This window comes from Thalassophryne amazonica, chromosome 4 (genome assembly GCF_902500255.1).
Source record: "Thalassophryne amazonica chromosome 4, fThaAma1.1, whole genome shotgun sequence".
Classification (NCBI taxonomy): Eukaryota; Metazoa; Chordata; class Actinopteri; order Batrachoidiformes; family Batrachoididae; genus Thalassophryne; species Thalassophryne amazonica.
Genome location: NC_047106.1, coordinates 133,198,463 through 133,214,220, shown reverse-complemented (window position 1 = coordinate 133,214,220; position 15,758 = coordinate 133,198,463). Strand labels below are relative to the sequence as shown.

The window sequence follows — 15,758 nt, the reverse complement described above, 5'->3', positions numbered from 1 at the left end:
CAACGCGGCAACCTTCTCCAACTCAGGCTGAGAAACGCACCTGGACCACCGTATTATAACACCGAGGGAGTTCTATAAAAATGCTTTTACAAGCAGTTTCCACAAAAATGAAGTAAAGTATTTGCAGACGTTACCTTTCAAAACAAGGCCATCTTATGTGGGTAACAGTTTTTGTCTGGCCGTGATGATTAATCTGTCTGAAAGGATGCGACAGGTCAGATTAAAAGATTTGATTTACTCTGTGAAAAAAATAAAGAAAATAGCAAATCAAACACCTTTGTTCCTGTTTGCAGGGATGTGTTTAGGGTGGAAATAACAGACATAAACAGCATTTGTGTCAGGATTTGCCCCGGCCCGGGGTTCGTCTGGGTTTTCCCCTTATTTTGGTTTAGGCTTCTGTTGAGGGTTTTACTTTTCATATCATTATACATTGTCATTTAAGTCTTGGTTTGGTTCTGTTCATTTCTTTACTTTTTGTCATGCTTTTGTTACCGGTTTAATTCTCTGTTTATCATTTATTTGTGGTTTAGTCATTCATTGCATTACCTGTGTTCTGTAGTCTCTGGTTTTGTTTTTGGTCATGATTTATTTCCTATTCAGTCAATAGTTTGTTTTGTCATGTTTAGCGTATTCACTTTCCTGTATCAGGTCCTCTTGTTTTAGTTATTATCATTAGTTTTCTGGTTTTCCACTCTTTGACTTGCCACCTTAGTTCTTAGTTTTGTCCCTTTGTTTTGTTCACGTTTATTATGGTTTGTCAAGCACATCACGTTTTGCACCGTTTGGGTTTTCTGCCACTTAATTGTCTTGCCCCAGTTCACGTTGCTTTTGTCTTACTGCACTCTCTTACACTTACCTTTGTCTTCTCCGGACACATCCCCTTCCAGCACCTTCTGCACACCTGTTCCTCATTTCACACCCTGATTCTTCCACTATTATTTAAGCCCTCACAGTCCCTCACCAGATTGCTGTATTTTTGCACTTTCCAGCCTCACTCCATAGTCCCGTTTTGCCTTGTTGTATTTCTGATCTTGCTTGCGTAATCAATCTCCGTCTTATCCCTGAACTCTGCTTGTTTTTTTTTTACTTTGCCTCTGCCTCAGCTCTGTGAACTCCTTGATGCTGTGTATTTGGAACTTTGCTTGTTTTTGGACTCTGCCTCAGCTTGCTACCTGCCTGTACCTCCACTACATTGACTGATTCCCTGTGTACCAAACCTGTTGCCTGCTTAACAGATAAAGCCCTTTTTCTTAATCCAACACCTGTGTCTGTGAGTCTGCATATGCCTCCTACAACCTTCAGGGCCAAGCCACCACATATCATGACAGTTTGTCTTGGTCACTGTTCCGTTGGGCGCGGGTCGGGTTTAGACAGGAATATGAGGCCTCTAATGCACACCTACAGTGAAGTTAGAGTCACCAATTCACCTAACCTGCATGTTCTTGGAAGTAGGAGGAAACTGAAGCACCTGGAGGAAGCCCACGCAAACACAGTGAGATCATGCAAAGTCCACACAGATGGGAAGTGATCCCACAACCTTCTGGCTGTGAGTCAACAGTGCTAACCACTAAGGCACTGTGCTGCTCTGCTGATGATCAGAAAGTTACATGGCAGTTAAGATACATAATGTATGTCACTTTTAAGAAGTCGTATTTTTATATAAATTCCAATCTTTAAAATAAATTTCAGTGGGAACAAAAGACGTTCACTTTTGTATTGGACTGGGGTGGGGGCAGGCTCAAAAATATAAGATTATGAACCACTGGAACAACTGAAGATAATTCAAAATACTTCATTTACCTGCAGAGAATGGTAGAAATGCAGGGTTATTCTTAAAGTCGCCATTCTGGTCTAGGAAGTGCTGAGGGTTGAAGGTCCAAGGCGTTGCCCATTTTTTTTCCTCTTTCAGCACAGAATGCAACAATGGAAGGATCACAGTACCCTGTTCATACAAAATATTGAATTAAAGAGATCTGACATAATTTGAAGACATTCTGTGGAACATTTTGGTTGCATCATTAAAAAGTGAAGAAACCAGGATACCTTGGGAATTACACAGGATCTGAAAGCGATGTCCTGGATTGCATAGCGAGGGACACCCATGGGGACAATATCCACAAAATGCTGTATTTCATGGATGACCGCGTGAAGGGGAGAGACTTTCTGTCTTCCATGTTGGGACAACGCTGGTGTCCAATCACAGTGTCAATCTCTTGCTGCATATGTTCTTTAATATGAGAAAAAAGTGGGAATTAAACACTTTAAACAGACATGAACCTGATGTCTATTGTGATTTACAGTTTTTGTGATTGGCAGAAGAGGAAGTTTGCTTCTTTTAAAAGTGATGAGAGAGAAACACTCAACATCACAGAACCAAGAGACAGAGATTTTACTGGTGCACCAGTAAAATTTGTGAAATGTGCTGTTTAAAAAAAAAAGAACGTGGTAGAAGTGACTTTTAAAACTTTTTTGAGTGCTATTAGTGTTTGGAGAATTTTTTTTATTATTATTATTTATAATTACTTGTAGATGGACTTCAGGTTTCCAGGTTGGAACCTTTCCAGCAAGTTTCATAGCATTTCACTGTTGGAAATTTTGCTTTAAAATTACACTTCAACCACTGTTTTCTGTATTGTCTTCATTTTGGAGGCTGGCATTCATAAAAAAAAAAAAAAAAAGAATAAAATTGAAGCTGTATCTTGATAATACATAGTGCACAGTCTATGGTGCACAGGTCCAACTCATTTTTGCTATTTAGAATGTAAGTAATCTGCAGCCGTGCTGCCCTGTGTGTGCTGGAGTTTGCACTTTTGCTTTGCCCTTTCCTTGTGTGTCTTGTCGTTTTCCTTCTCTGGTGTGTGTCATGTTTGTATAAGTCTGTCTCTGTGTTGCTGGGCGGGGACTCTGTGTTCCATCCTCCAACCTGCCCATCTGATCCTCAGCAGCTGCTGTGTGTGTTCACCTGCAACCAATCTGCAATCAAGCCTCTGCAGGATTTAACTGCAGCTCAGACATCCAGATGTTACCAGATCTTTCAGTCTCCATTGTGGCACTGACATCAGGACTCATCCCTGAATATTTGTATTTTTGGTGTTGTCTTCCTGAAACATCTGCTTACCTGTTCTCTATGTGCTTCAGATCCGCCACGCCCGATCCACCCATATACGATTCCTCTGCCTGCCCTGCCCAGCTGTTCCTGCTATCAGACCACTCCAGCCAAGCCTGCCTACATCTCATCCAAAATAAACTGTAAAAATGCTGTTTGTTTCCAGATTGTGTTTGTGCTTTGGGCCCTATCTGTCAGCTCCTGGGTCGACCCCAACAGAAAGACCTGGCCAGCATGGACCCAGCAGACATAATTCCTGAAACCATGATGTTACAGAAAACCATCTCCAGTCATGGGCAGCTATATGAGCAACATCTCCGAGCTCTCTCTAAAGCAGCTAAAGCATGGTAAACCAAATCATCTGAACTTACACATCAAGTGTCTCTATTCACATCTCTGCTCACTCTGTCAGTCCACCCTGCTGAACGTCCTCAGCCCAATCCACCTGCTGTCACTCCTGCGCCGCCACCTCCGCCCCGGGACTCCCGTGCCACCAACCCAGAGCCTTATTCCAGACAAATGCAGACGTTTCCTCCTGCAATGTGTCACGGTGTTCCAGCAACAGCCTCAAACATTCGCTTCAGAGCAATCCAAGGTACAATGTTCCCTAGGATTTTTAACAGCAAGAGCAATTTATTCAAATCAATTGGTGGGAAACTGGTCTTATGCAAATTTTGTTCTGAATATAAAAGCTGTGTTTGACCATCTAAATTATCAAAGCAGTGCCTCTAACCACCTGTTGAATCTTTGGCAAAGTAATAGGTGTGTGGCAGAGCACAGGTTTTTGTTATTAATTTCAGTGTTGCTTATCTGATTTTGTTCCATTTGTTATTTATTGCATTTCCTGTTATCTTGTTTCATTTATTGCATTATTTTGTAGTCACTGGGTTTGTTTAGTCTCTGTTTGGGCATAGGTTGTTTTGACACCTGGTTATCTTTTATTTCTTCTTTCAGTTATGATTTGTTTCCGTCTTATTCTGATGATTCACTTTTCAGTTCATATGTTCATGCTTAGTTCGTTCCCGGTCATAGTTGTTTTGCATTCTGTCCTCGGTTTCTGATTTATCTTTGTTCTCAGTTTTTGCCCTTCTTATTTGACTGCCCCTGCACCAGCCCTTGTGTCTTTGCCGCTGTCTGTGACTCTTTCTACTTTGTGTTTTCATCCACCCTGCTCTTGCACCTGCTCACGTGTCTTTGTCCATTATGTCACTCCACTCTGTGTGTCCCTTCCTTCACTATCTTGCACTGTGCACAACCTTTGTCTCCCCCGGTCACGCCCCCTTCCAGAGACTTCCCCAGGAACAAAGAGGAGCAGAAAATCTCCAGTTTGTCCACAATTGCATGAGAACTATTGCAATATTTAAAATAAAGTTTAGCATATTCCTCCCTCTCCAGTGTTTAGTCAGTCCTTTCAGCTTCTCCCTTGTTTTTATCACAGCAGTTCCATCTCAGATCTGCATGTTGATGTGTGATTAATTGGCATTGGCCTTGTCCAGAAGTGGACAACTCTGGGCTCAGAGGCTGTCTGGGTTGGACTGTCAGACAGTGAGAATGTGTACTGTGGTCAGATAAACACGTATTCCACATAATGTTTAGGAAGAAATGGATACCATGTGCTCTTGTAGATGGTGTGGTGAGGACTGTGCCAGTGAGGAGGGCTGTCAATCAAACCTCGCTCTTCAGAAACGACCAATCACAACACAGCCAGTGCCGACTTGGTTCCCTCCCCCCATCGTGCCAAAACCCTCAACCCATAGTGCCATACGTTAGGAGTGAGAGAGAAGGAATCCTTTGAGCGTGAGCAGAAATCAACTTCAAGAGGGCGGGGGGCGGGGTGCTGGTACTCTCTTACAGCATCTTTTCCCTCGCTTGAGCAGCAGTTTCCTCGCATGGACAGAGATAACTTGTGCGCGTGCAGTTAATATCTATGCGTGTGCAATAATATAATACGCCCAAATGCACTTTTTATGTGAGTGTGGTTTTGGCACCAATCTGATGCCATACTTGACAAAAGTAATTTATACTTCTGTCATGGCAGCATTAATGCAGACATCCATGCATTTTTCAACAAGAGAGTGGAAAACCACATCCTGCACACTTGACAAAGGCGTGGTTGTGGAAGCACAGAGTACGGCTGCTGGACTCACCTGCCTGCAGTCTGGACTCGTCCCCATTAGAGAATGTGTGGAGAATTCTGAAACAAAAAATGCACCAACAACAATCCCGTACTGTTGCACACACTCTAAAACATGAACTGCTGTCTCAAAAATATCTATGCAAAGTGTTAAATCAATTTTCCTCGTTGAGACAGCAGCTCCTTTTTTAGAGTGCACCTTGTGAAGAATGGGACAAACTAAGACCTGAAATGCTTTATTTCTCAGTATTCTCAAAGCCAAGGACTGAAATGGATGGATATTAACAAATGAAATGAAGTTGATCACAAAAAAAACACTCAATATCTTGGGTTCATATGAAAAATGAAACAGAAGTCAATGTAAATGTAAGAATCACTGTAGATTCTTTTTCCCTACCGTCCTACGTTGTTCTGATTTGGGATTGTAGAAATGACACTTGCACGCAACTTTGCATCAAGTATAAGATGGGGTCTTTCATTGTTAGCCATTTTTGTGACATTCTACTTAAATGATTTGAGATCTGTATTGAAAATCATTGTCACAAATGTGATTCCCTCCACTTTGTATAAGCAAAAATGTGAGATGGGAGCCAGGATGGTGTGGCATTATCTCAATCCAACCACTGTGCAGGGTGGCACTGGTGCTAAAATCTTGTAGCCTAGACTAAGATTGAGGTTATGTCTTGTTATCATTCAATTTTTGTTAAAAAGCAGCTCCAAGTCTTAAGTCATAGTCTGTCTTATTCACCGCATAGACTCTCTGTGACCTACGTACCCTGTGTTTCAGGATACTTCATCAGGACACTGAGTGCAAATCTGAGAGTTGAGCTGGTTGTTTCAGTTCCTGCGATGTGCAGATTTAGCACGGTTGATACCAAGTTCTCATAGTGGAATTCAGAAGTGGGAATGTCTTTCTCCTGGCAGAGCAAAAAGAGAATCATTTCATTTTCATGACTGCAACATGCAGGATCAAAAGTCAGCATAATACCATATACTCTGTGGAGGATGTAGTGTAACTGCCCTAACACAAATAGATGATACGGAGTCACTTAAAAATCAGTGAATCAACGGTACGCTCCAGGAGTCAATACCGACCATCCCTGGTCTTGAGAACCAGGGATGGTCGGTTGAAAAGCTTTTTTATCCCATGGGAACTCTCCCTACCCACCTAAGTGACTCAAGAATATGGACAGCATGTATATAAATGATATTTACACAATCAGGGTAGTAAACAACATAGAAAAGAAATATAGTTACGACATAATATTACAGAAGTAAGATACTAAAACCTAAATATTCATATAGGAGAAGATTGTAGTATACGTCTACCTAGTCTGTAGACTTGTTGTAAAACTATATTTATAGCTAGTAGGCTAATATATAAATATAGTTATGTTATTATAGAAACAGAAGCTATGATGTAATATGTGTTAGGTATCTATTGTCATAATCCAGCCCTGTTGGATCTTTTTTCCCATGTTTGTGCTCTGAGCCTTTTGTTTTTCTTAATCATGCCATGTATCATGCTTAGGGCTTAGGTTTCGGCTGGTCTTGTTTCTTGTTCTTGTCAGGTTTTCATGTTCATGTTATCATTGGTTTTGTTTCTGTCATCATCCTCGTATTTGTTCACTCTTGGTTCCTTAAGTAGCTGTAGTTTAGTTCTGTTTATCACATTGTGTGTATTATGCTTTGGTCACAGTTTTTGGTTGTTATTTACCTGCAAGTATTTCCTGTCTGGTTATGTTCCTTTAGTTATTTATTGCACTCTGTTTATCATTTATTTTGTGTTGCTTTATTATACTTTAATCACTGGTTTTGGTTAATATTTATCTTCAGTGTTTTGTGTCCCTTTTAGTATGTATTGCATTTTCTATTTATGATTTATTTTGTTGTTTGGTCACTGGTTTTATTTTTTGCTCATCAGTTGTTGCTTTTATTCTTATACTTTGATATGGGTCAGTCTGGTTCTAGTTTCTTTCATAGTCTGTTTCCCGTTGTGGTGATTAGTCATGTTGTTTTCCCTTTTTGTTTTGTTCATGTTAATTATTGTCTGATCACATCACATTTCTTCACTTGTTTTTTCCTGTCAATTATTATTTTGCCCGTTGGTCTCACTACACTCTCTTGCACTTACCTTTGTCTTCCCTGGCCACGCCCCCTTCCAGAACATTCACTGACACCTGCTTCTTGTTCTACTAATTTTCATCCATCCATCCATCCATCCATCCATCCATTTTCTTCCGCTTTATCCGGAGTCGGGTCATGGGAGCAGCAGCTCAAGCAAAGCCGCCCAGACCTCCCGATCCGCACACACCTCCCCCAGCTCCTCCGAGGGAACCCCGAGGCGTTCCCAAGCCAGCTGAGAGACGTAGTCCCTCCAGCGTGTCCTGGGTCTTCCCCTGGGCCTCCTCCCAGTGGGACGTGCTCGGAACACTTCTCCAGCAAGGCGTCCATGGGGCATCCGGAAAAGATGCCTGAGCCACCTCAGCTGGCTCCTTTCGACGTGGAGGAGCAGCGGCTCGACTCCGAGCTCCTCCCGAGTGACTGAGCTCCTCACCCTATCTCTAAGGGAGCGCCCAGCCACCGTGCGGAGGAAGCTCATCTCGGCCGCTTGTACTTGCGATCTTGTTCTTTTGGTCATGAGCCAAATCTCATGACCATAGGTGAGGGTCGGAACGTAGATCGATTGGCTTTGCCCCCCTACTCAACTCCCTCTTCACCACGACGGTCCAATACAGCGACCACATCACTGCAGATGCTGCAACGATCCGTCTGTCGATCTCACGCTCCATCCGTCCCTCACTCGTGAACAAGACCCCGAGATACTTAAACTCCTCCACTTGAGACAAGGACACTCCACCGACCTGAAGAGGGCAAAGCACCTTTTCTGGTCAAGAACCACTAATTTCACCACTAGTTATTTAAGCCCTCACAGTCTCACAGTCCCTCGCTCGATTGTTGAATGTATTTCACTTTCCAGCTCTCACATCCTGCCTTGTTTTGCTTGTTGATCTGCCTGCCGGTATTTGACCTTGTTTTGCCTTCAGCCACGTTTTTTTGTCTCTGCCTCTGGTTTCCACCATGCTGTGTATTTTGACCTCAGCCTGTTTATTCGATCAAGCCTCAGCCTTAGGTCTGTCTGTACCTTTGCTTCACTGCTGGACCACCCGTGTACCGAATCTCTGCCTGTTACTATCATTAAACCTTATTCTAACTGCATCTGCTGTGAGTTCGCATATATGTCCACCTGGTTTGTGCCCCATCCTGACATCTAAAGTTCACCCTGCTAGCTTACTATAGGAAGACAAAATCTATACTATACATGCTTTCTAATGGAAACCCCAAACTTAGATACTATCTGTTGATATCTATTAAAGAACCGATAAACTGAAGAACCATTAAAAATCTACACCATGTAAAATAAAATGTTTTAACCTGTTTGAGTCAAGTGAGGAAGCAGTCTATGTAATCTCTGGGTGAGCTGGGGTCGAGTGAGTCCTGGTGCTGTTCAATTTTGTTGATCGTAAACTCTCTCAGATCATCCTTTCTGGCAAAGATGGTGTGGTGAGGACCTGGTAGCCATTCCATCAGCCAAGAGAAGATATTGTAGAGCTGTGAGGGTGAGTAAAAAGCAATAACAAGGTGAGATTATATCAACTCTGAAGTGTCCTTGTAATTCTATATTCAACTTTGCCTTTTATTTTGGTTAGTATTTTACAATTTTTCACTTGATAATATCAATATCCATTCAAATGTGTTGTCCAACGAGCCTCTGGTGAATGCAATCTACTGTGTGTATGTATGTATATATATATATATATGTGTGTGTGTGTATATATATATATGTATGTATGTGTGTAGACTTTCAGCATGTATTCAAGAGATTTAACAAGATTGTCACATCAACCATTTAGGAATCTCAACCAGTTTTTTACATATTCTCTTTATTTTTTTTAGAGTCCATAAGTATTTGGACAAACTGAACATTAGTAAGGGCCCCTTCACACATTGTACGAATAAGTACAAATCAGGGTGAATCACGGTGGAACAGCTCATATGCGTGATCCACAAAAACATCGAGCCGATGGTTAGCTATGAGTGCAAGTGGGAACACAGTGCGAGCATCTGCGCGATGTGTAACCACATCACGAGCTGCTGTGAAAAAAAAAAAACATGCTACCCGTGGGATTTGAACCTGCACACTCCAAAAGCTCTCATTTTCAACCAGAAACTTTACCACTGAGCTACCATCGCTGTCCTGTAAAAGGTTTGGGAAAATGCCTGATATCAAGAAGGACATGGATGTATTTAAAAAAAATAAAACCACACAACATATAAAAACACCGCATTTTATGGAACCCCTCTTATCAAGCAGGTAATACAAGTATGAACCATCTGTAGATGACATCCTCTGTAGATGATCCATGGTCACAGACGTACAGTCATGAAATGACATGAATGAGAGGCAGGGCGCTCTTATCATGTCCACATCTGCTGGCGGCGTGTCCAGCTGGCCCCGCGTGCATGTCCAGCTGGCCCCGCGTGCATGTCCAGTCCGACACGTGTGTTTTGTGGACGGCGCTCCTCAGGACAGACACTGCATCTTGTGGAACATAGCTTACATGGGTGACGTGATATTCAGATCACCCACTGCGTGTTATGATCGGACAGTCCATTTCACCTGGGGTAGCCCGACAATGTGCGTGGGATGCGTGCACTTACTGCAGTCCATTGCAACAGTGATATATGTTTTTATGTATGTTCACGTGAGGACAGCAAGCAGACACACGCATGTCACAGTGAACAGTTGTTAGTTCATGTCCGTCCAAACACAGTAAGTAGTCCCCAGCCATGACATCCAGAACCACAGATCTCCACAGTCACTCCTGTCAGTGGACACACCCCCTGTCAGTACAGCGCACACACCAACGCGTCACTGTGTCTGTGTTATGTGAGCTGTCAGTGAGTGTCTGATCAGCAGTTGACAGGCACCTCACTGTGCTGTGTGCACTCTGAGCTGCCTGTCCGGCGCCCATGTGATCATGTCTGTGCAGCATATATATGAGCATTTTATGCAAGTTTTCACCCCCTCAGCACACCACATGTGTTGGGGGAGCAGGGGCGCAAACCACACCTATGCCACGTGTCGGGGGAGAGCAGGGGGAGCACAACACAAGCACACACGTGCGATACACATGCAGACGACGTGTGTTGCTGTTTGCAAAGCCACACTCATGGGGGCACTTAGACAAATTTCACATCCAGCTTGACAGTGATTGTCTGCTGACCGTTTTTGTGCTAACAGCACAAATGGCACACATTTTCTAAGTGCCATGGGAGCGGTATTAGATGTTCATGTGGGTCACCTGGAATTTGGCTGAAACCTGCCGAGACAGGGTTCGATGGGCTCTCACAGTGGACACTCTGTCTTTCAGCCACTGGTGTGTGCAAATAGTTGTAGCAACAGGTGTATGAAGCATTAGATGTGGCTATGATTTTACATTTATTGCATACGATTCCTGCTTCATGCGCGCTTCATGTGCACTTCATGCGCAATTCGACCACATTCATACTATGAGTGAAGGGGCCCTTACACTTTGCACAGTATCCACAGTCACAAAACCACAGAAGTCTGTAAAGTCATTCAGAGTTTCTTGAGTGTCTTGGTTGCTTCCCTCACTAGTCTCCTACTTGCATTGTCACCTGATTTTGGAGTACCTGAATTAAAAGGGGTATCAAACCAGTATAAGAGGAGTCCCCAAAATTCTGCAAACTGTTATATAAAGTAGAGATGTTAGATTATCCACTCCTGCAAATTTAGTTAAAAAAGGCTGATGGGGCGGGTCACCAGGTGGCGCTAAACTTCCTCAAAATTGGGCAAGTTGAGTAATTTGGTGCCCCCTGGTGGCCAGCGCCATCAAGACCCCAATGATTTTTTAGTTGCATTTGATAGAGTAGGGCCTATATTTGTTGATAACATTGAAATCTAGTTGGGGTCTTGATGGCACAGAGGGTTATGGGCCTTTAAATACAGCCAATTTCACAAAATGACCAGACTTTTAGCGCCCCCTATATTCAGCGCCATCGATCCCCCAACCTAATATGTATATAAGATGAAAGAGTTTGCCTCCATAAGTCATTTGATAGTTAAACTGGCTTGGGGACTTGATGGCGCTGAATGTTACACCACTTGAAAGATGGGAATTTAATGAAATATCAGTTTTTGCGTATTTTTGCCTTGAACTTTGATGACCCCTGGCAAGGTCACCGGTTGAAAATTTTTTGGGAAAGTTCATTTCTTGGTAGGTTCCATCTCTGAGCCATGTTTCGTTGAAATCCGAGTCGGCCTGAATCACAGCCCGCCTGATCCTTAAAACAATTTGGCTCTTAATATTTCCTCTTGACTGATCCTAGAAATATTGATGTTATTACAATGTTATAAACTCATTCAGTCAAAATGTGGTGTCCCAAGATTTATTTGAGGTAAAATTAACCACTAGTATTAATTTGCTACAATAAAATACAGGCAGGTCTACAATATTGTGAAGCCTTGTTGCTTATCACAGGGTCCAGATGGCCACTCAGGCCACTGTTGCTTCAACTTTCATTTTATATGTGAGCAATTGGAAGGATTGCTGTTGTAGTGTGCTTGCTAATGGTGAACTGTAGTGTCGTAATGGATCACCGGCATGCATATGAAGGGTAGATTAATTGCAAAGTTTAAATAATAGTGTGAAATGCTGATTTATTGTCACAGTGACTTCTTTAAAGTAATAACTGAATACATCCTGATGCAGAGTTCCAGTGAAATGAGATCATTTGTGTGTTCACACGATCTGGGAAAAAAGCAGTTCTTTCACATGAACAGAGCATGTAAAAAGGAGACACCCTCTGCTTCCTTGTACTCCCCTCAAAGCAGCCTCATGCATGTCAGGGTTCAAACATGGAATGAATCACTCTGAAATATCAGGATGTGAGGATGAAGTGTGTGCACTGTGCCTTACCAGGACTGTCCTGAGCCAAGTGTGGGTGCCATGGTGGCTGGCAGGCCAGAAAAAACAAAATCCTTATCCTAATTTTTGCCAAGCAGTAGCTTGGTTGAGAGGACTATCAAATGAGGTGTGGCATGTTGTGCTTGCTATTTCAGTACTGAGCAGGAAGATGTTCTATTTTATTTTAAAATATTAAACATCTGACACCTTGTTTTCATTCAGGACTATGGAAAAGCTCCTGGTTTTCACTGTTCTTTAATAAACGGAAAGCAAATTTACATGTCTCAGTTGAAGACCTTTAAGATAGCATCTTCATTTTTACCTCTGCCAGCAAAGCTGGAGGAGGTTATGTTTTCAACCCGTTTCTTTGTTTGTTTGTTTGTTTATGTTTGATTGTTTGTGAACAGTCTGGAGCCCAGAATTCTTCATTTGAAAATTATGATTATTTTTACTGAAGATTCATATCCTGATAGGCAAGAAATGTTTCAGTTTTCAAGGTCGTAAGGAAAAATCTTGGAAAATTGGAAAAACCCCTATCTTTAACATTGAATGAATTTTAAAAAAAAATCATACCTCTGTCAAAAAAGATTACATTTCTTTCATATTTGACAATGTAGGATGGTATCCTTTATCGATTGACAAAGTTTGATCAAGATCTGATCCAGATTACAGATTTTGTGGCCATTTAAATGTAACATTGAAAACCCCATTTAATGTATAATCTACATTATAGCTTAATCAAACATGCCCCAATCACTCTCATATTCGAAAGTGAGGTGCAGACTGGCACTCAAGAACGCCTGACAAAGTTTGAGCCTTTTCTGATCCAGATTGTGGATTTTGTGGACATTTGAATTTAACATTGAAAAGCCCATTTGGTGTACATTTTGCATTATATCTCAATCAAAAGTGCCTCAATCACTCTCATTTTTCTGTTAAAGATTTACCTACACCACCAAAATTGGATGGAGGTTCCAATTATGCCCATTTGTCTATCTTCCAGTTATCAGTCAGAAACCAAGTGCCAAAAAACAATGACAAATTGTGCCAGTGTTCTGTGAAAATTATCTGAAAAGAATTCAGAAACCGAAAAAGTAAAAAAAAAAAAAGAAAACCTGACAACACCACACACAAAAAAAACCTTTGATTCAAGTGCATGAGCTAAATGCATAATCCTGCCATTTGGTCAACTAATTAACTTTTGTTTCCTGCAAATGATTTGGTTTAAAGTGAGATATCATGAATTGATGATCCATGACGCTGAAGCAGAGTAAAAATCATGATATATAGTGTCAGCCTTTGTTGATTTTTCAAACACTATAACTCAGTAACTATAAAGTGGTTCTGAGTCCGTGCTAGTAACTTTTCTCATACAACCCCAGTTCCAGTTCCATAAAAGGCCACTCTGAAAGGTGCAGTTTTATCACACAGCACAATGCCACAGATGTCGCAAGATTTGAGGGAGCGTGCAGTTGGCATGCTGACAGCAGGAATGTCAACCAGAGCTGCTACTCGTGTATTGAATGTTCATGTCTCTACCATAAGCCGTCTCCAAAGGCGTTTCAGAGAATTTGGCAGTACATCCAACCAGCCTCACAACCGCAGACCACGTGTAACCACACCAGCCCAGGACCTCCACATCCAGCATGTTCACCTCCAAGATCGTCTGAGACCAGCCACTCGGACAGCTGCTGAAACAATCGGTTTGCATAACCAAAGAATTTCTGCACAAACTGTCAGAAACCATCTCAGGGAAGCTCATCTGCATGCTCGTCGTCCTCATCGGGGTCTCGACCTCACTCCAGTTCGTCCTCGTAACCGACTTGAGTGGGCAAATGCTCACATTCGCTGGCGTTTGGCACGTTGGAGAGGTGTTCTCTTCACGGATAATGCGAAGGAGATGTGTTGCACTGCATGAGGCAAATGGTGGTCACACCAGATACTGACTGGTATCCCCCCCCCCCCCCAATAAAACAAAACTGCACCTTTCAGAGTGGCCTTTTATTGTGGGCAGTCTAAGGCACACCTGTGCACTAATCATGGTGTCTAATCAGCATCTTGATATGGCACACCTGTGAGGTGGGATGGATTATCTCAGCAAAGGAGAAGTGCTTACTATCACAGATTTCGACTGGTTTGTGAACAATATTTGAGGGAAATGGTGATATTGTGTATGTGGAAAAAGTTTTAGATCTTTGAGTTCATCTCATACAAAATGGGAGCAAAACCAAAAGTGTTGCGTTTATATTTTTGTTGAGTATAAGTTACGGGTGCCATTTTTGATGAGCATTGACACTGGAAGAAAAAAAGAGAATGATGATCCTCTCAAACAGGCTTTACTGTCAAAAGGATGGAAGTTCTCTGGAGTATGGAGATCAAGAACAGGATTAATGAAATTGAACAGGCAGCAAGTGGGTTCATAAATAAAAGACATGCTCATGTCAGGGGGCCTTTAGACTCAAGGTAGACATAAAAGAGCATTTCATGACTGGTGACGGACTTAATATTTTTTTGTAGATGGCTAATGGCACAAAGCACTCTGGTAATTACATTTGCACTTTATTGGACAGTTGCACATGGCATATTTGCACATTTTAAACAGTATATATTATTTTTTGAATATTTCACATTGTTATGTGTTATTTATTGATTCTTGCAAGCCGATTGACTTTGTTAAGGCCCTGACACAGCTTGACGATTTAGCCTGCATATGCCAACCGTCAGAGGTGTCAAGTAACGAAGTACAAATACTTCGTTACTGTACTTAAGTACACTTTTTAGGTATCTATACTTTACTCCATTACTTATTTTTCTGCCTACTTCTGACTTCTACTCATTACATTTTCACACAAGTATCTGTACTTTCTATTCCTTACATTTTTAAAACAAACAGCCTCGTTACTCTTGGCTTCAGTTTAATGTTTATATATATATATATATATATATACGAGGTCTGTGATGAAAAAAGCGGTCCTTTTTATTTTTTTCAAAAAATAAATGGATTTGATTCATATGTTTTTACGTCAGACATGCTTGAACCCTCGTGCGCATGCGTGAGTTTTTTCACGCGTGTCGGTGACATCATTTCCCTGTGGGCAGGCCTTGAGTGAGGAGTGCTCCACCCCGCCCATCAGAATCTCTTTGTCTGAATAGCCGCTGTTGCTTTATCAACATTTTTCTGGACCTGTGAGGAATATCCGAGTGGACACTATTGGAGAAATTAAGCTGGTTTTCGGTGAAAAGTTTAAGGGCTGATGAGAGATTATGGGGTGTTTCTGTCGCTGTAAGGACTTCCCACGGAGCGGGACGTCGCGCAGCGCTTCCAGGCGCCGTCGTCGCCTTGTTTCGACCTGAAAACATTCTAATTTAAGGCTCTGTTGACCCAGGACGTCGTGAGCGAATAGAGAACATTCAGAAGAGGCCGGCATGAGGACTTTATGTGGACATTCCACTGTTTAAGGACATTTTGTAATGAAAGACGTGCGCGCAAATTCGCCCAGTCGTTTCCGTGACGACTCGGCGAATC

General features: G+C 42.1%; 1 pseudogene; it reads right to left on the bottom strand.

Annotated features, from left to right (window-relative positions):
- Positions 1 to 15,758, bottom strand: part of LOC117509040 — a 53,604-nt pseudogene that overhangs the window by 14,683 nt on the left and 23,163 nt on the right.